We start from the raw sequence: 20,631 nt of genomic DNA, 5'->3' as shown, positions 1-20,631 counted from the left end.
CGGCACCTTCCTTAGCCTCACCCTTTCTCTCCAAACCCTAATTCTTTTCTTTCCAAACACGCCTTTACCTCAGTTGTTTCATGATTCCATTGCAAGCTTTCTTCCCCATCACCATCATCCTCCATTTTTTCTTGATTTCATAAGAAGAGGTAACTTTTATGTCTCAACTTTATTCATCTGTTAGGTTAAATTATTTGATTTTTTCTCTTAATCGACCTTCTAAGTGTTTATATATTCGTTTTTTCCTTTAATGTATTTTTGAATTTCATCTCTTAAACCCTGTTTTGCAAATCGCAGGTACCAGTTGTCTCACTAGCGTTGCAAATGTTTATATTTCATCCGATTTGAACTTCTACCGATTTACCTTTTTATGTCGGATTTGTATTCTGATAAATAACATAGTGTAACTTCGATTCTGATTGGATTTAATATGTTTCATACCTGTTTATTGTAGGTACTGGTTATCTAAATTCTCTCCATTGATTCTTTGTTTTTTTTTCATATGATTTGTTATAGAACACTTGATTTCAGATTTATATCCTTTGTAAAACCCTAGGTTTCACATTCTATGAAGAAATCATACATCGTGAGTCAACGATCCTGAGATAGCATCATCAGTTATCAAATTAATTTGTTCGTAACTATTAATATTGTTGTTAATTTTGTTCTTTCTAAAATGTAGCTCTCAATCACACAAACCCTAATCCTAATCATCATCTACTCTCGGACATCATCAGGTTAGCTGTATCAATGTAACATATCTCTTCTTCATCCGTTGAATCTTTTTCATGTTATTTAGATCCGGTTAATTTGGGATTAGGGTTCTTACAAGTCCATCTCTGACAATCAAAGTCGTGAAGACCATCTTTGATATTATATTGTTAGTATCCGGTTAATTTGGGATTAGGGATTTTACAAGTTATTGTTTAAATTGAAACTAATCTGGTGCTTTTGAATCATCTACGGTTCCTATTTCCATTGGAGTCAAAATAACTTATTTATGTCTTGATCTTCGATTTCAGTTATCACGATATTGATAAGAATTGTTTAACAGTTTATTACAATATTCTTATGCTTTGAGTCTGTTTTAAGAACCCTAATTATTTTGAACAACGTTTTTACCGGTTCATCTTCTCTGTTTCCACTAGATTAGACAGAAGAGAACTATGAAGTGTCATTGCAACACAAGGTATCAAATTTTTTTTTTTTGGGTAAATTGTTAATATTTTAACCTTATCAAAATTTGTGTTTTTTTGGGTAAATTGTTAATATTTTAACTTTATCAAATTTTGTGTTTTTTTTTTGGGTAAATTGTTAATATTTTGGCTTATTCTTGAAACGTATAGCGAACATTATTATAGCCATTGAGAAAATTTCCAAACTTTTTTTGGTTTGTTGTGTTATGTTTGATTTGAGAAGATTACCGACGCCTTGTGATGGTTGGCTCCTTTATTGTATTTTTTATTTCATATTTGCATTTTTATTGAGATAAATTAATGGAAATACATTTTTTTCAGGTTATAATTCTTACAAGTGTTACCTTAAGGCTGTCAGAGAACTTTGCTCAAAGCATACTATATATTTAATGTTTGCGGATGAAATACAAAGTGTATTAAAATGACTAGGAAGAATGTTGGCATGTGACTGGGAAGGTGTACGCCCGATGTCGTTGTAAGTGTTTTCCCATCTATATTGTTATTTATGTGGATTTTCAATATAATTATCCAAGGATCGTTCGCATTTTGTATTTATTTGATATTGGGGAAAGCATTGAGTGGTGGTTGTTGAAATTATCAAGTACTTTTCTAAGTCGTCAAAATTTCAAAACATCCCATTTTGACAAGTTTAACTACATAATAGTTGTTAAGTTGTGCAGGCTGTGAAAAGCTACCATAAACTTTTGATCATCTTCGGTTAGAGTACAGGTTGGTAAAGGAAGTGTGGCCTAGGGTGAATCGATGGTGCAGTGAACGAGACAATGAATCCTAGGTTGGTTTAGGGAGCAAATGCTGGTAAATGGGGGCAGCAGCCACCGAGGTTGTTTGTGGCAGCGTGTGAGGTGCTTCGAGCTGCAAATGGTAGTGAAATAATGTCGGATAGTAGGGTTGACGACTGCCATAAGACACTTGGTCAATGGTTTCCAAATTATTTTGACCATATTTCCCCCGGTAAACTTCTTTTAATTGGGTGTCGTGGATCTGGTACAAGTTCCATTTTCAACCTGCAATTATAGTCTTTCTCATTACAGGAATTCTATTTCTGCTCATTATAAGATGGTTGTATATTCACACGATGAAATGTTTTTATTAGGCGAAAATCATGTAAAGAGATCCCTTTCACTGATGAAGAGCGTGAAAGTATAAAGTTCATAATCCAGAGCAACGTCTATGGCTACCAAGGCCTAAAACATATTCTTATTGGCTTTTTAAAGCCATGGTGGCTGGTAATTCGGAAGATATATTTTCCAGTTGTGACACGTGAATATTCACCGGTAGTTGAAGAACTATGGAATCATCCGGCAGTAAAAATCAATTTCGTCGTAGAAGGTAATCACTTAAATACCAATTTCAGTTTCATATGGTTTTTGTATTCATTTGATTTTTTTCAAAGATGACATGGTAGTTGTGATGACTGTTAATCTTAGGCTCACTTACTGGATCATGATCTTCGCTTTTGTCCATTTATTGCTTTCCCATCTTTCGAGTTTCAAATCCATTATTACCAGCATCTCTTTGGCTGCAGCTGTCATGTCCATCAGGTACCTTACAACCTTACACGTGTATGCGCAAACGACCCCAGTCTAGAATAAGTCTAGAATAGACTGATGTGCAGGTGTAAGATATAAATATAATAGTACTTGCTATTTTTACATTGTATAGTTCATTTGGACGAATTGGTGAAATCGTCGACAAGGGAACTACTTGTAAGCGTGTGGTTTGAATTCATTGATTTATATATATGAAGTAGCTTACACCTTAATTTTTTATGTTTAAACCTTTTCTGTTCTTTTATTTAGGTTGAATATAACGTTGATGGGAGGGAACTTAATGATTTTTTTGGTGGTTTAAGATCTCACCATAAGTTTCTCATTTTTTATTCTCGCCAAGATCTGTGTTTCGAGCTGGTTTTTTGAGTAATTTTATCGAGGCTGTATGAAGAACATGTAGTAGCCCTGAGTAGAATAAATATGGTTCTTCATCTACATCACAAACACAAGATAAAAAACCTAACAAAATGGTCATGAGTTCACTAACTGTGGAAACTGAGGATTCTTTTTCCAGTTTATTTGAATACGCTGCTAACAACGACTTCGAGGGTTTCAAATGGTCAATCGAGAACGACCCGTCAGCAATCGACGAGGTTGGGCTGTGGTATGTACGTAAGAAGGGTTCAAATGTCACGACTCCCGACCCACCCTGGACGGAATCGGGAGCTGCGAACAGCCAAGTGGTACCGGTGATTATTTTGAAAAATATTGCAGCGGAAATTTTATCAGGACCATGAGTTAGGAAAATATCAGAGTTTAGAGAACACCGGATTTTATTTATTAAATAGATGGGATAAACCCATGTTTTACAAAGGTATCTTTAATAAGGGATAAACCCAACAATATTTCTTAATTTGATTTAATTAAAATAAGCCACTTCTTGAAGCCTTTCAGTGTCGTATCCAACTCTTATTCCAATCTACGGTAATTACCTGAAACGTGTTTTAAAAAGGTTTTGTCAGCAGGAAATACTGAGTGAGTTCATTCAGTTTGCAAAAAAACATATTTGTTATAATTTACAGTATTAAGAGCGATTACAATGTTTCTACATGTCAACCATATACCCATGGTATTTGTCACTCGACCACCCATTGGCTATCTCGTTGTCCAATAGTGTCTGTGACTATGGTCATATCACCCCTTGGCTGCCTCGTTGTCCAATGGTGATGGATTAACAAGTAATGTATACAAAACCCCACATACCGGCTGTAATGAAGACTACAAAGACTTAATCCCTGTAATTATAACTTTGAAAATAGTTTGGAGTTTTGTAAAGCATATTTGATAAAAAGAGAATGACTCACATTATAAGCATGCAATATTGAATTAACAAGCTTCATGATTCAGATTCTTCTGAGAATTAGCATCTACTTTAATTGTAAGTGTATAGGGTAGTGTTTAGTCTACTGATAACCTAATTTAAGCGATAATGCACACGAAACTAGGTAATTAACTGAATACAACTTTTACGATAAACTCACGAGATTTAAACCCTCACGACGAATAACAAAGTGCAATACTTAAACATCCAGCGGATTCGCAACGAATGACAGAGTATAGCCAGAGTTTCGGCGACACTCAAACATCCCGTCGGAATCACGACGAATGACAAAGTATAAACTCAATTTGAGTAGCACTTAAACATCCTGTCGGATAGTTTCAATCGATCGGATATTGAATCGTAGCAGCGATCTAGTTAATACCCGGTATCGTAGAAGTACCCCCTTACTTTGAAAGTGAAATTCGAGCAGAGTGAAAATGATTTTGAAAGTTTTGTCGACACAGAATGAAAGCCCCTGAGCTAGTCTATTTATAGCAAAAATTCAGGCCTGTCGCGGCCCGCGTGAACCTTCGGTTGATCTTTACGCGGCCCGCGTGGGAGTGTGGATCAGCTCGGAGGTTGGTGAGTCACCGGTGGTCGTGACACGTGTGACGACACGTGGCCTTCATGCATATCCGGATACCCACGAGCTGTCGCGGCCCGCGTGACCTTCTACCTATTCTTTACGCGGCCCACGAGAAGACTAAATATCTGACTTTCTTGATTCTTTGATATGGATTGGGATTTCAGGTGTCCGGGTTTTTACTAACGGATCATATTGGAGTATTTTTAAATATAATTATATCACAAAGAAAAAGAGAATAAAACAGTGAGAAAAGAGAATGGACCCACTTTGTAACTTTAGGGTTCAACTAGAAAATCTTCTGGTATAAATTTTGGGTATAACTTTTGGGCTTTTAAATATATATATATATATATATATATATATATATATATATATATATATATATATATATATATATATATATAATGCACTCGTGGTAAGTATAGTACCCCTAAATCAACTTTGTCCCAATGTCCCGAGACAGAATCCTAACGAACTTAGTCGGGCAGAGCCCTGACATGAGTTATGGGTTCCAGATCAATCGGAAAGGATAGCGGTGATCGGGAGTTAAAATACTTAAAACGGGTCAGGCTTTATTTATTGTTATCATAAAATGAAATTAATATATATATATATATATATATATATATATATATATATATATAATAAACAAATAAGGTTTGGGACACGTGTCGCGTTGTGGTGCAACCTCATTAGATTTTTGGCGGGAAAATGTGTGAAACCTTATATTTTTACACGGGATCCGAACGGCAACAACCATACCCGCTTTGTTTGACCCGGGTATATATACTCATTAATTAACCTAATTTTCTAGATCCCTCATTCGTTTCATCAACAATCCGCTGCTGTGCAAAACCCTAGAACATGCGAACTATTCAGATCTTGAATCAGGGGCGGACCTAGTGTAGTCCGAGGCGTAGCCCAGGCTACGGCTCAACTTTTATCCGTTAGTGTAAAATTTTTTTTTTTTCGATTTTTATACTAAGGACACCCCTCAACAACAACTAGGACACCCCTCAAAAAAAATTTTACAAACTGAAATTAAGCCTAAAAAATACTGATTATATTGGCCTAAATAACCATGGAAGGAAAACAAAGAAGAAAGATGAAGTTGGTAAAGTTTCTTTGTTAGCGTTGAAATGAAATAAAAAAAAGTTGCAAGTTTGATACAAGGAATAAAGGTTTCTTGAGGAGTACATCTTGGGAAGATAAGTTTGAAAGTCAAAAGTTAATTTAATTTACCTTTCAATTCCAAAAAAATACATTTTAATTCTTTCTTTAAAGAAATAATTTAATATAACCTGTTAGGTGGGGTAGGGATGGACTATTAAGGGATTTGTGTTGTGTATAAATATTGAGAAGCAGTTTCATTATATTCAACAATTAGTATGCCTTGTAGCGAAATTCGGTTTACAATCTTCTTGCTCCAACGCACAGTCTTCATTCTTTGCGTAATCGATCGGCCCCTTACGTAAAAATTAAAAATAAATCTAGCTCGGTCTAAAACCTAAAAACTTATTGTCAATATTAATTCATAAAACATAGCTCAAATGTGAAATGCTCGATATGGATTCATTAACTTAAATACTAATAACATTAAAAAAAACTAGTTTATAAAATTTAATTCTTTAAGGCCTAAGTGTCTTTTTTTGGCTCGACCAGGGCACTTGATTTTCAAGATTGGCCCTGCCCCGTAATATAGGTAAAAAGAATTATCCATTCTATAAATTATATAAACACACGGTAAAAAAATTGAGATACCCCTAAATATTTCTTCTGGTTCCACCACTGTCTTGAATCCCAAAAATCATCATTTGTCTCGTCCAGGTTTCTTTTGATATTCACTGATTGTTATTTTCACGATTCTAATTCAAATCACAACTTTTTTCTTCATCTTCTTTTTATTTCTCTGTGATTAGATTATAATTTTGCTATGAATATCGCCTTATTCAACACTGCTACTTTTCTGCAAAATCATTGATTCGTATCAACCAAGTTTTCTTCTAAGATTTATTGATTGTTATTTCTGATCATGATTCGAGGCGTTTCGTCTCTCCCACGTTGTTCATGTTGTGGAAGCATCCGGAAGAAATGGAGAACACAAAGATCCAAACTCTTATATTTCTTTATTTTCGACTACCCCTGGGAAGTTAACGAAGGAGATTAAACATATCGATGAAGGGTTTGTATGTGGAAGAGAAAAAATTACTGATTTTGTCACTTTCACTACTTCATATAGTTGTTGGGTCGAGAACGATTCTATTCATGGATGGACTGAAAAAGATATTACAACAATTAATGTGGAAACTGATTCAAAAGCAGATGAAAGGATCACACAGGTCACAATCGACACCAAACTTTCAACGCGTTGGTCTCTTGCAATCAGTAATAAAATCGAAGATTTTAGATTCAAAGGTACTATTTTTACCATCAAGATCTTTTTAGGTTTTAGATTTTAACACCCTATTTTCAAAGTAATTATAATTTATTAATGTTATTTCTTCAGATGCTGGAGGGATGTTATTATAGAGGCGGAGAAGATTCAAATTGGCACGAAAAGTACTTCAGATGGATTTTCAAGACACCCTAGAGGCGGAGGAGGGTTTTGTTTTGTGGATGGAGACGATGATTTTTGGCCGGTAGGTGTACGTTTGATTTTTCTTGGGGTTTTTTGTTGTTTATTGATTATTAATGTTACAAAAATGAACTGCAGGTTGATTTGAAGCATCTGATGATGCTGGTTTTAGCACAGATCTTCATGTGGGTAATCGTTATATACATTTTTGTATATTTTTTGGTTTTGGGTCTTTATATTTTTTTAGGGTTCTAGATAAAATTGTGGCTTTTACTGTCAGATATAAAAAAAGATTAAAAAAAATTAAAGCTTTGGTCAACGGGTGTTCTTCGGTTTAGTTAAACGGGTTTCAAAAATTTCAAAGCAAACCTGATAACCAACATGTATCTTTATTCGGTTGTTCAGGTTCAGGTTTAATGGGTCGGGTAGATTTTTATATGTATCCCAGTGAGCCAAGGTAATAACAAATGATTTCCATTTTCAGCATGAAAATTCATCTTTGGATTGATTGAGTTGTTTCCAGATGGTCCATCATATTGTTCAAGGTTTGATTATTGATTCTGATTTATGTCTTCTTCACGAACAGGTAAAACTATCCCAGCAAACCCTGATCTGATTTGAACAACTATATTCTAATTTTTAGAAGATTATGCAACTTTTATAGGACAAGAAAGCTATGGGGTACCAATTTGAAGGATATCATTCTCCCACCCCATCAAGAGATCAACCTATGTACATGTTACTTGCCTAAATTCAACTTAATTGATGTTATGAATATCATAATTAATTTGCTTTTTGATGATTTCATTAAGTTTAGGTATTGGAGCGATGTGGTGAACACAACACCTATAATGGTGCATACAAAGGTTTGAATCCTGGTGGCAACATCTGCAAATCATTGTAGTAGGCATTGGTGATGAATGACCTGAAGAAGCTGAAGCCGGTCAAACAATAACAACAATTAGCAGCTACACTGGTATAAAGGTGGTGGCTGATCTGGTGGTGATTTGGGAGTGTCCCAGGATGCATTTAATGACCAAACGATGACGAAGAACATCGGTATTGAGCTGCCAAAATAGTGCAGCGAATAGGACAGCAGCGATGCGCATTCATGTGCAGTTTCGGGATCAAAACATTTGATGCGCGTATGTGTGTCAATTTCATTGTTAATGGAGTTTATTTAGTTAGATGCTTTTAAAGATGATTTTAGTATGATTTGTTTATCAGATGTTTTCATTTTCATGTTTAAGTAGATTTTTGTTCTAGGGGTTTGATGATGTTGGTTCATATTATGCAACTAATTAAACACTACAAAGTGACGCCACTTCGAACCATAACTTGGCGGAGAAGATAGGTTTTATAATCCGGCAAAAGCGAGATTCTTCCGTCCAAATCAAGATGAACTCCGTGAGCACAAAGTGACGCCACTCCGAACCATAATTTGGTAACCATAATTTGTCAGATTATTTACATTTGTGATCTTGTAGTTATTAATTTGAGTTGCTTGCAGGAGCTATGATGCAAGTGACATTGAAAATCCTAGAAATAGTTTGTACGCGATTGGTTTATCATGGCGAGTCACCAAGAGAGATCTTGAGAAGCATCTCTATGCAGAAGGAAAGGTATGTCCGAGACGATGTCTGTAAATATCAATCAATAAATTTTATAGAATCATGGTAATCTAAACTTTTGTTAACTTTTGATGGAAGTTGGTGATTAATTTTTGATATGATGATTGGAGAATCCATTCTTAAATTATGGTATCCCATATGATCATAATGATGGAATGCATCGTTTCAGGTGGAAGACGTTCCCCTTGTCATAGATCCGTGGACACGGGAATTTTGTGGGTTTGGGTTTGTATACATGTCGAGTGGCAAGGTAGCTAGCTGATAGTTGTATCAAGCATAGTTATTAAAGGCGCTAGGCACACTCAAGGCGCATAGGCCTCGCCTGGGGCCTAGGCGCAAAGCGAAAAAAAAGCAAGGGCCTGAGAAAAATAAAGCGTATAAGGAAAAAAAACTAAAAATATATTATGTATTAGCAAAAGAATACTATTCTTTAAATAAAATAAACAAACTTATTATATAACACTTTATATCATTTATTTAGTACCAAAAGTTCTAGAATATTAGTGTATTAGTGTAGAAAAGTAGTTTTCCTTGGATAAAAGTACGGATCTGACTAGAATCTTGCCGGAATTTAGAAATTTTGGCCGGATACTCTCCGGGATCTAGGAATCTCGCCGGAATGTGCACCTGAACCATCACCTGGAGAATTAAAGTGCAATTTCCTCGACTTAAGGCGCAACTGCCTCGCCTCGCCTGAAAAATGGGCCTAGGCGCAAGAGGCGATGGCTTTTAACAACTATGGTATCAAGTACTTAGATGGATCTGTTCTTGATGGTCGTGTTTGAAAAACTCACAGGAGGAAGTCAGGTACCTGCATTACTGTGATATCTTTTTAACACTGGTTAGTGAGTAATTCTGATGTACATGATCTGATTAATCGGTTGTGTCAAGAGGTTGCTTTTAGATTTACGACAAAGGGTTAATTAGTTTTATAACCACATGTGGATATTGTTTGTACCGCAAAGGTAAATCACAAGTTGCATGTTGATTGTAAAACGGGTCAGATTGCAGCTTACGTAAATCTGAGATGGCAGATCGTTTTTTCTTGGTTGCAGGTTGCTTTTTGTTCATAGCTGGTAACATCTTATAAAGATATACCCAATCATTTTAAGTTATAGCATAAATATATAGTTTTAAAAGTCAAAAAATAAATAGGTTAGGTGGACCAACTCGCTAACTCGACCTCAACACAGTTCATTCAGCTTAATGTGGTTGTGGAATCGACCCACGAATCTAAGCTGGACATCCCAAATACGTTAATTACATGTCTAAGTTCTTGTCATTATCATGACTTTTTAACATTTTCCATTCGCTTTGATGTTAAATATTGTATTATTACATTTTGTTTGCTTCGATGTTAAATTTTGTATCATTACATTTTACATTCTATGCACTATGCAGCATGAACTGGAAGCAAGTACAACACAACCTATGTTTGTTGATTCAAGTATCAGTGAAGTGTGCTCGCATCCTGAAATGTGTCCTAGCTTGGCTATGGTCAGGTTATATAGAGCTGGCATGCAACCTGTAGAATGGGATACTGATGTTTTTTTACAAAGAATGCTGATGGCTTTTTATTTCACTTTGGGTCATGTGGGTGTACACATTTTTCATGCTCTTATCATGGATTATTTTTTTGGTGTTTTTGGATGTAGGTTAGTGAATTACATAGCTCTTTTGGTGACAATGAGCTGTTAACTAAGTGTCTTGATGGAACTCAACTGTTTCTAAAGCCGGGTGAGATTTCAATTAAATTATCATGCGTACATTATCTAATTGATCTAGGCAAATTTTACTGATTACTTATGGACTTTTATGGATTTTTTTTTTATTTCTTGGTTTGTGTCAGGTGTACATGATTTATACAACCTGTGACTACATCAAAGTTGTATGAAACGAGCTGATTTGCTTGCTGCTAAGAAGGTATGCAACCTATACATACTAGAAATGATAAAGACTTGAGAGTTATTGTGATAATTTTTGCAATGTATGCTAACTGGTTATGCAATTTTGAGTTTCGGGGCATTGATGGTGTTGGGCTTTTTGATGTATCAGGATAGGATGGATGCTTCAGGTGTGGCACTTGTCTTGATTGGGCCCGGTAGCGTTGATCAGGTGTGGATATGTACCCGTTGTCTGTGTTGATTATCTTGATTTTTTTCTTTTACCGTTGGCAATATCAACCCATTAACTTACAATTTGGTTGATTTAGGCTGTATATTATGTTAAATGGGTCAAATATATTGTTTATTACTGGAACAAGAGTCGGTCAAACGAGTTGAAAGTTGCTTAAAGTCTATTTTTGATGCAGACAACCTCGTAAGCTATTTTATTCAAATATTTAGATTATCATTGTAACAATGTTGTTTATTAAACATAATAATTAGTGATTTAGAGCATTAATTATTTGTAGAGCTTTCAATAAGTTGATATATTTTTGGAAACTCAACCGACCAAGACCATAATCTTCATCTGTTCATCTTCGTTTTTTGTTCTTGGTGCGGTTTTGTTTTTTTTTGTACCATCAGTCCTGGCTCTCAAAATCAAAATGACCGGAATGGCCTTCCAACACACGACTCTTGGTAGAGTTTTTTTGGACATATTGTCATGCGTGCCAGTTCTATGATTGATGTTTAGTTTGTTTTTTAAATTTACTTGGTTAAATGTGCTTGTGCAGGGGAGAGGACATTTGGTGTTTTGAGGAAGATTAATCTTATGGATAAGGGGACTGGTGCAGTTTATGTAAGCTAGGTTTTGAGTTTTAGTTTTGTCATAATCAAGCTTAACAACTGGAATTTTCATTGCAGCCATGCTGTTCTCAACCATTCACACACTTTGAGCCTCATTTAATATGCTTGTTTCTTAACCGGTGAGGTGCAAATGCTTATCTTAGATGCCGTGATGATGTACATTGTGAAGGCGATGCTTTGTAATGTTTATTTTTTTTTATAAATGATATAGGTTGCAAAGGAGGGTGATGAGAAATGGAAGCCTATGACTGATGAAGCCACTCTAATAAGGGTTCATGTTGTTCAAAACTTCAAATCCAATTGAGGCAATCCATGAACCATTAGAAGCTGGGCTGAAACTTGCTCGATAAGAGGTTTGCTTTCTCTGGGTGCTTAATAATAACGCATCAAGTTAATGCTAACCTATTATAAATGATTGAGCATTTATAATGTTGCCTTTTTTGGGTTTCAGATTGCTAATCTGCAGGATGATAATAAAGCATTAGATCGACTGATAGTGTGAAACCAATTGATGTAAATTAATTATAGACTGTTTTGATTAGGAAAACAATTTTCGTTAGGGTTTCAAAGTAGTAGTAACCAGCAAGAGAGAGGTTATATGGTAAGGTAGTTGGGCGGCAAGAAGGGTTACGAGAGGTTCGACTGTCATGACACAATGGTCAATTGTCACATTGAAGGTGAGTATGAAATCTCTTATGTATATAATTGCCGACAAAAATAGAATACAAATAAAAAAGACTTTGATCTGTTTGAATATAACCTAAATCGATCCGTCAAAAACCAGGTGCCCTCATGGACCCCTCAATGTTTTAAATAATAATACAAACTATCTTGATTGAAATAATTCTTAGATGTTGACATGTGTGTTTTTGCTACTAATTCTAAAACTTTAATTAGAATTTATGTAGAATATTATACGAATAAGTAGAGCTGTAACGAATGCAAAAAAGACGTTATTTGTGTTTGTTCGTTAAGGAAATAAGTGTGTTCACGAACACTTACCGAATGAGATTTTTTGGTAAATGAAGTTGAACTTGTATGCATTTGGGTGAACACATAACTTTTAAACGTATTTGTTAATTATAAGAAAGTAATAATTATTTTTCCTCCTAAACTATGACTTTCAATAAAGTCATGTGTAGTATAATCATTATAAATAAGCATGTGTGAACCATTAAAAGAATAACCGTTTTATCATGGACTGTTCGTGAGAATCAACTTGAAACGTGTTTTAAGTAGTCCTCAAAACTTTTTACATTTTTGTCAACTTGAAATGAGTCAAGTTGTGGTTGGTAAGTATGGGGTTTTATAATGTAGCGAAATCTTGCTGAATTCATATGGGGTTTTAAGTGTATGTCGCTAAATCTTGCTGTAGGTTGAACTGGGTATCTGCTAAGCAAAACTAACTGTTAAGCCTGTGGCGTAAGCTAGAATTGGCACCGTGGCTTCTGGAGTTACAAAGGGTAATGCTTATACATACAGGTACTCGATTTAGTTCTGTCAATGGGTGGGTTGGTAAGTAAAAAATCCATTACTGATGGTTTGGTTCACGGTTTGATGTAAAATCGTCATAAACTGGCCCGTGAACATCCCACCTATCATATATATATATATATATATATATGTTCTTAATTTGTATATTATTAACAATAACACTAAATAACCTTTTATGCAAATTAGTAATAATTTTTTTATCCTAGATTAATTTAATTGTTATCAAATGAGAGAGATGGCATAGTTATAACTTTTTTTTTTTTTTTTTGCCTAGATTGATTTAATTGTTATCAAATGAGATGGCACTCTATATGTTGGTAAACTGTGAAGAAACGAGGTATGTTGTTTTTTTATTCATCCCTTCCTCTCATTTTGCTGGTGCTATACCCTTACATTTTAATTTGTACAATCTGATAAAGAAGTATTATATGTCAATTATATAGAATTAAGAGATTTCCTATACACGACGGGAATTCGATCGATATTGGTTTGGTCCGTTAGCAAACCGAAAGAAGAAACCAAAAAATAAAGTTTTGAGATGCCTCAAAAGATATCGATACGTGTTTTACATCGATCACAAAGTATAACAAAGGCCAACACCTGGTATGATAATATCGATGCTTGTACCGACGTCGTTCGGTCGATACTCGCTACAACTTACTTCATTGTAATTTAGTTTTTATATAAGTAATAGAACGTTTGTTATATTTCAAAGTTTATGCCAACACTGTTGAATGAAACGTTTCTAATATATATGGTGTGTATATCATGTAAAATAAAGGTTATGTATATACTTTATTATTTATGTTCTGCTACTTCGATTTCGTTAGTGAAATGGGTTTTTTATTAAGTTTTGAAGTTTTTTTTTTTTTGCAGGTGAAATCAAGAGTAATGGGAGATTCAAGCTACACAAGCATGATTGATTGTTTTATTAAGACTTAAAAAATGACTTAAGTTGTTATCTTCGGTTTGCATAAAGAAGTAAATGAAAATTTTGGTGTAAATCAAATTAGATGTACCAACACTTGAATAGTATGCGTCTTTTTATTGTATAAAACACGTGTGTATGTGGGAAGTGGATGTTGAAGTTGGCACGTAAAAAGATTCAATTCATGGGTTGTTATTATTTATAACATAAATAACTAAGCTAATAAAACAATATGACGTTTGAAAACATGTCTTTATTTTATTCAAGGACACGGTTATTAGCTTTACACGAAAACTATGCATACACATGTAGACAAAGTTAGGATACTGATGAAACGGAATAAATAAATTATTGTGGTGAGGGAAAGAAAATACTAATGAGTTTGAAAATGTTGTTTATGTACTTTTTATTATTGAAAATTGGGACCGTTATATTTTCGGTACTGAATCAATACCGACTTTTAACGTTTTTGGTACCGGTACAGGTTTTTCGGTACCGATACTGGTACCCATTTTTGGAGATATTCGGTACCGGTATTTTCGGTTGGTGCCGAGCCCACCCCTATGTCAATTAAAGGAACCTTCAATACTTCGAATGTTTATTTGAGGTCTTTTACTTTTTTATTTATTAGAAAAGAAAAATATATTAGAAGCTATCGGAAATATGTAATGTTTTATTTACCCAATTAAATAATAGTTATACAAAAAAAATCCATTTAATTACATGGTTTCTTTTTCATATACACTTTTTTTTCTGTTTTTTTTTTCAGTCGTTATGAGTTCTTGGGCTTTATAAAGAATTGTATCATTAAGAATTAAAATCAAACAGAGGCGAGTGTCGTTACAATACCTGCTGGTAGCGGTGTTCTTCGGTTTCAGGTTTTACAGGTTGGGTTATTCGGGCTTGTGGATGGGAAAACATGACCTGATAACCGGCCCATTTAAAGTTTGGGTTCATCAGCTTCTGCCGTTATGTTATGTTTGGAAACATGGTAATGTATATGTTATGGTTTAGTATAATTATATTTATTGTAGTTAGGAGATATGATTTGAATAGTTTTTATTTGTATTTATCTAATACATAAGATCTTACGTGGGTTAGTTACTTATTATATGTATAGGTACTTTCAAATACTTATTTTGATCGTGGGTCAGTTCGAAAATCTTGAAATAGCGTTAAAAAAAACTCACTTGCAACCCTACCATACTAAGTTTCAAATAAGTCGGGTTTCTCAGGTTAAGAGGAAGAGAATAGGTTAGATTGGGTTAGTCAGGTTAATTTAAGTTATATGATTATTTAAATTATCGTCACATTTTAACATTTAAGTAACCTTTAAAGATGTAATTTGTTAGGAAGATAATTATATCTATAATATTTTTTTATATTTGCAGCAAAATATCAAAATTCATACTGCTACTAACAAAATTTCATTAAAATTCAAGCATCGTTTGACAATATGATAACTAAAAGTCTCAAAACTTAATGTTCCAAATACCATAGACTCTAAACTAAAAATATCTATAAAAAAGACAACAAATGTTCGGGTTTTTTTTAGGTTTCGTGTTTTGAGGTTTTCGAGTCGGGTTTTTGCATGGAAAAAGTGACCCGATGACCAACCCATATAAGGTTCGGGTGGTTGGGTTTGGGTTTTTTGGGTTTCTCGGGTACTGTCTAATTCGGGTTTTGGTGGCTTCGGATTCGGGTCGGGTTTCGGATAAAAATGAACAACCCTACTCATGTATTTGGAATCTTTATATGTAAAACCAATATGATCAATGATTGATTAGCTGTTGATATATTGCCGTTTTGTGATAGTTTTACAAAAGTTGTTGATATATCACCTGCTAAAGGAGAGTCATGTGTGAAGGCCTGCAATGAAATAAGATCGGAAAGAATTAAAGTTGACTTTAGAAGTCTAATTTTTTTGTGCAGAAAGAGTATGTGACTTCCAAGGTCCCTTTGGCTATTCATCCACTATGGCGTGTCTTCTTAGGCGTATGGGTGTCGAAAACATTCTTCTACAGAGATCTCATTATCATTAAAAGGGAATTAGCTTTACATGGAAACTTTTAATACGTATGGAGAAGGGAAAGAGGATACTTTAGAGGTTCAAAGTGTTATTTATGTATTTTGTTTATTGTAAATTAAATTTTCCTAGCCCGGGATTTTCCCGGGTGATAGCCTAGTATATATATATATATATATATATATATATATATATATATATATATATATATATATATATATATATGGAAAGGAAGAGGGGCGACCAAGAGACAAAAGAAAACAGTTTTTAGCAAATGGTAAAGTGTGAAGGTATTCTATATTTATACCAAAGTTGCCTTAGCTTCAATCTTACGCATTATTGGTTTCTACATAAGACACGTATCCTATCTTTAAATTCAAAGTTTTACACAGGCATGGACACGTATCTTATCAACATAAATTGGAAAACATACACCTATATTACAATTTTATTTGTAAATGTTGTAGATTTTTATTAGTCCACGTATGGATCTAATTTTACATACATGCCCATGCATTCAACAATTGAATAATTATTTTATTATCATATGTATTTTATTTATCTGCTTTATGGAACTGGCGCGTATAACTTCTAAAATATGATGTTTTCATCAAACAATGAATATATCTTTAGAACGAGAATAATCTTATCTACATTTTGGACCCAGATTTATTAAAAACCGAGTAGGTTCAAATATAATGTATTTTTATAGTTTAATTATTATACGGTTCCTATGCCCGTCTAGGTACTTCATATTTTTAACGGCCAGCTTACCCGTAATCTACCTGTCTAATAATATAAGTTTTTATATACTTTTATTTTATTTAGAAAGGTCACCTATATACAGGCCAACTTATTAATATAATATTTCAACCAACTATATAAAATAGTGTTTAAAACTATTTGGGTTGAATATTTATATGAAAAATAAACTAGTTACTGGGGGTTAATAAATTTAACCAAACCTATAATTCTTTATATAAAAATAGGAATGTTACATCCTCCCCACCTTGTTTTAAATCTCGTCCTCGAGATTTGGGTTACGATATTTCTTTTAAACTTATGTCATATTTTAGTCAATAAAAAAAATTTAAGGTAGATGACACAAAATTAAAATATCAAATTTTGTGAATACGAGTTGTACCATAAGTAGAATTTAATGGTTCAACTAAATTAGTTCAAGAAATCGATGACAAACGAATGAGAAAAATGATGTAATTTATGAAGTGATTTGGTTCAAACCAAAAGACATATGATCAATAGATATTTAAAATGAATGTGAAGGATTTTTTTTTAGAATTAATAGAATTCTTTGTCAAAAGAAAGTTTACTTTGATTGGCAATTGAGGAAGACTTAGAATCGACAGGTTCAAAATGAAATAAAAGCATGAAAATGATTTGTCAAATCTTGAATTATGATATGAGAAAATCAATGTGCTGAGATGAGTGAATTGCTAGGATACACGAAAAGATAATAGAGTTAGTGTATTATTGTCTTAATACATAATTGCATTAAGATGATTTTTATCAAAGGTGGTATTTTAATTTATTAAATACCTTTTCCTTTTATGTTATCATAAAGTAAAATAATAAATTAATATAGATTTTTTTTAATATCACAACCCGTGGTAATTTTAAAATAATGATATATGTTTTATAAATATGTTTATTCAAATATCCTAGAACTCACGATTATCATTTTTAAAATCAAGTATGTTTAACTATAAGATTTTACAATAAGATATTTTAAATCATAAAAGTAAAAAAAATAAATGTTTTGTTTTAATATCAAACATACTTAATTAAATATTGGCTTGAGTAAATAACATTTGATATTTCAATATATTATAATACATATATTATAAAATAATATTTCTATAAGTATTTAATAGTTGTGGAATATAAGATGAACAATTACTTATAAGTATAAAATGTCTTGTCCATGAATACTTAGACAATTATTTAGATAATTTTATTCGTCCCTCTAATTTTTTTTTGGTATTGTTTTATGAAAATATGTTTTCTCCTTACAGTACAAAGTATATATTTTTATATACATTAACTAGTCATTATCATGGTTCGATATTGGTTAGTACTGCATTGTTTAAGCATAGGTGATCAGTCCATGTCTAACTAAGGCTAGGCTATCCAATACCTGTCCCTGATAATAACCCTAGTACTTAAAATAATACTAACACTACTGTTATTAATATATTATTGCTATTAATAAAACTAATATTGACTACCAAAAATAAATAATAAGTAACTAAACATAAATTTAAACGAGAGTATACCTCAAACATATTTTTATACATATATATAAAAATATAAATTCTTTACCTCAATGGTTTAACAAGAATTTAAATATAGGAATACTATATTGTAAACAAGGTAATTACTTGTATAAGTTTCCATATATAATCAATAAAATTTATATTTATAATGTTTATCGATTAATGATGATAAAACAATAAATATCACGAAATGCTCGATTGATGTTGTAAGGACTATTAAGAGATATACTGAAATATGAAATAAATTTGTATATCATTATCTTAGCATATGATTGTTTTAAGATTGCTTGTATAGAATAAATCAACAAAGCGGATTCAATATAAATAAATAAATAATTAAATCCGAGATTAGCGCAAGCTTCAGATTTTGTGAAAACGTCACCACAAGGTGATCGTGATCAAAGAAATAATTTAGTGAAGTCGAAGGCCAAGAAAGCATGTTATAGTTCAAGAGAATCGAAGTGCTTGTTGGGATTATTTCGAATTTGAATATGATGGCTTAAAAATATCATATGGGACCTTGAATTGACTACGTATTGCGAGTAAGTTAACTGGGTTTGAATAAAACAAGTTTTTAATAAGGAAGTTCGGACATGATCATAACAGAAATCATGTATACCCTTCAAAAGAAAATCGATTTTTTTTTCAAGAAATTTATTGATTCGATATTAAAGAGTCATCGTTTTGTAAAAACGCGGTTTACAATGCAAAGATCAAGTATGGCAAAACGATATTTGAACTTTTGATAAAACAACAAATTGGAATGATGCCCTCATATGGTCTTCATAACTCAAATGAACCACATGCGCAACAAACAGTGCATGTGTAATGTGTGAATTTACCAAGAATTGAAATGGATCAATATTTGCTACTATGATAGAAATCCTCATGGTATGATGACCATTAGGGGAAGTGGAAACGCGAAAGTCAACTTATTATATACAGAAGCCAGAATTTCAACGAAAGGAATATAAGAACTTTATTTGGAATTTCGTGTGATAACCGTTGTTAAGTGACATTACCAAGGAATGTTGAATGAAATGAAAATGAAATAAGGGATTTGCAAAGGTATATGACTTCTTTTGTGGTGCTAATAATTATGACTCTGATTAGACTGTGCACCTATGGTTGTGAAATATTGTTTCAACGTACCTTAGGGATATTCAGATCGTTTGTAGGATCATGTGGCAAAGTGCTTCTTTTTAATTAGTAGTTCTTCTACTGACGGAATTAGTATTGGTGTCATCGTGCCCAATTTATATTTTCCAAAGGTCTTGCCTTGGAAGTCGTGTGTGATAAACTTCGACGTCTGTGGACATATAATTTAAGTTTCATGTGTTTTCTTGTGCATTAGCACAACTTTACATGCTTCTTACTTGCGTTAATAGTTTATGGTAAGGTATTGGAAATTCTTATACTTTTGATGGTGTTTCAACTTAAAGGGTTTTTATTGTTTATATTGTCACACGAGCTACGAAACAAATGATCAAATGGAATAATGTTTGATATTGGAAAAGAGATTCCTGATAAAGAAATCTAGACACATATGCTTGTGCTTTATTCCTATTTGGCTTTTGGAATTCCTTATAGATATATTTCACATGTTGTAATATACATACCATCTATAAGGTCAGTGTATTTAACAGATTTATATTTCAAAAAAATAAGTCAGATATCAGGTCATGATATTATTTAGGGAAATCTTGTCACTGGTTTGACATATTATTTACCCCGTCTTATCCGGTTCGCGTCGGAGAGGTAACCTCAGTATATCCGGGCAAGCTGGAGAGTCTGCTACACCATACCCAGTTTTGCCGGAGGAAATTTTCTATTTCCCATAAATAGTATCTTTTCAAGATTTTAAAAGTGCCTCTTTTATTAGGACTTTTATCCAGAATCAAGGAAATTTGTATTCCCATAACATATCTTATTCTAGATCAAGTAATATCAATAAGCAAGGATTAATAGCAATTAAGTGTTATTGCTTATTTATCGTACCTTGCGATGTTCTAATCACTATTCTTATGGCATACTTATATCCATCACATTATAAGTAATTTATCTTGAAGCTTATATTAAGGAAAAATTCTTAAGTTCAAGTCTAAATATTATCCTGAGTGTTACCAGATAATATTAAGTCCCTAACTCTCCGTTTAAACTTAGGTATTATTACAACACCTAATTGCTTAAACAAGTGGCTTAGCTTATACTAAGGCATCTTTTCTTAAGTTCAAGTCTAAATGATATTATGTGTGCTAC

General features: G+C 33.1%; 2 long non-coding RNA genes across 36 annotated transcripts; both read left to right on the top strand.

Annotated features, from left to right (window-relative positions):
• Positions 1 to 1,526: 1,526 nt before the first annotated feature.
• LOC118492301 lies at positions 1,527 to 3,396 on the top strand. Of its 3 annotated transcripts, none has more exons than XR_004893090.1 (3): positions 1,527 to 1,671; positions 1,877 to 2,546; positions 2,645 to 3,390. It is a non-coding gene; the product is annotated as an uncharacterized LOC118492301 (long non-coding RNA). The 3 variants fall into 3 exon arrangements; XR_004893091.1 differs by lacking the exon at positions 1,527 to 1,671 and having other exon boundaries at positions 1,687 to 2,546; positions 2,645 to 2,758; positions 2,880 to 3,396; XR_004893089.1 differs by lacking the exon at positions 1,527 to 1,671 and having other exon boundaries at positions 1,687 to 2,168; positions 2,311 to 2,546.
• Positions 3,397 to 6,460: 3,064 nt separating this feature from the next.
• LOC110940651 lies at positions 6,461 to 14,237 on the top strand. 33 transcript variants are annotated; one of them, XR_004893087.1, is made up of 21 exons: positions 6,461 to 7,089; positions 7,181 to 7,313; positions 7,388 to 7,434; positions 7,655 to 7,706; positions 7,914 to 7,981; positions 8,067 to 8,394; positions 8,516 to 8,693; positions 8,760 to 8,871; positions 9,050 to 9,130; positions 9,456 to 9,687; positions 10,282 to 10,382; positions 10,536 to 10,617; positions 10,730 to 10,803; positions 10,936 to 10,995; positions 11,558 to 11,622; positions 11,688 to 11,754; positions 11,842 to 11,983; positions 12,082 to 12,307; positions 13,006 to 13,112; positions 13,399 to 13,461; positions 14,001 to 14,237. It is a non-coding gene; the product is annotated as an uncharacterized LOC110940651 (long non-coding RNA). The 33 variants fall into 33 exon arrangements; XR_004893080.1 differs by having other exon boundaries at positions 9,050 to 9,687; positions 10,282 to 10,377; positions 11,688 to 11,749; XR_004893077.1 differs by having other exon boundaries at positions 9,050 to 9,687; positions 11,688 to 11,749.
• Positions 14,238 to 20,631: the final 6,394 nt, after the last annotated feature.

Source organism: Helianthus annuus, chromosome 5 (assembly GCF_002127325.2).
Source record: "Helianthus annuus cultivar XRQ/B chromosome 5, HanXRQr2.0-SUNRISE, whole genome shotgun sequence".
In the NCBI taxonomy this organism is placed as follows: Eukaryota; Viridiplantae; Streptophyta; class Magnoliopsida; order Asterales; family Asteraceae; genus Helianthus; species Helianthus annuus.
The sequence above is the reverse complement of the archived record's forward strand: the minus strand, read 5'-3'. Positions and strand labels throughout refer to the sequence as shown.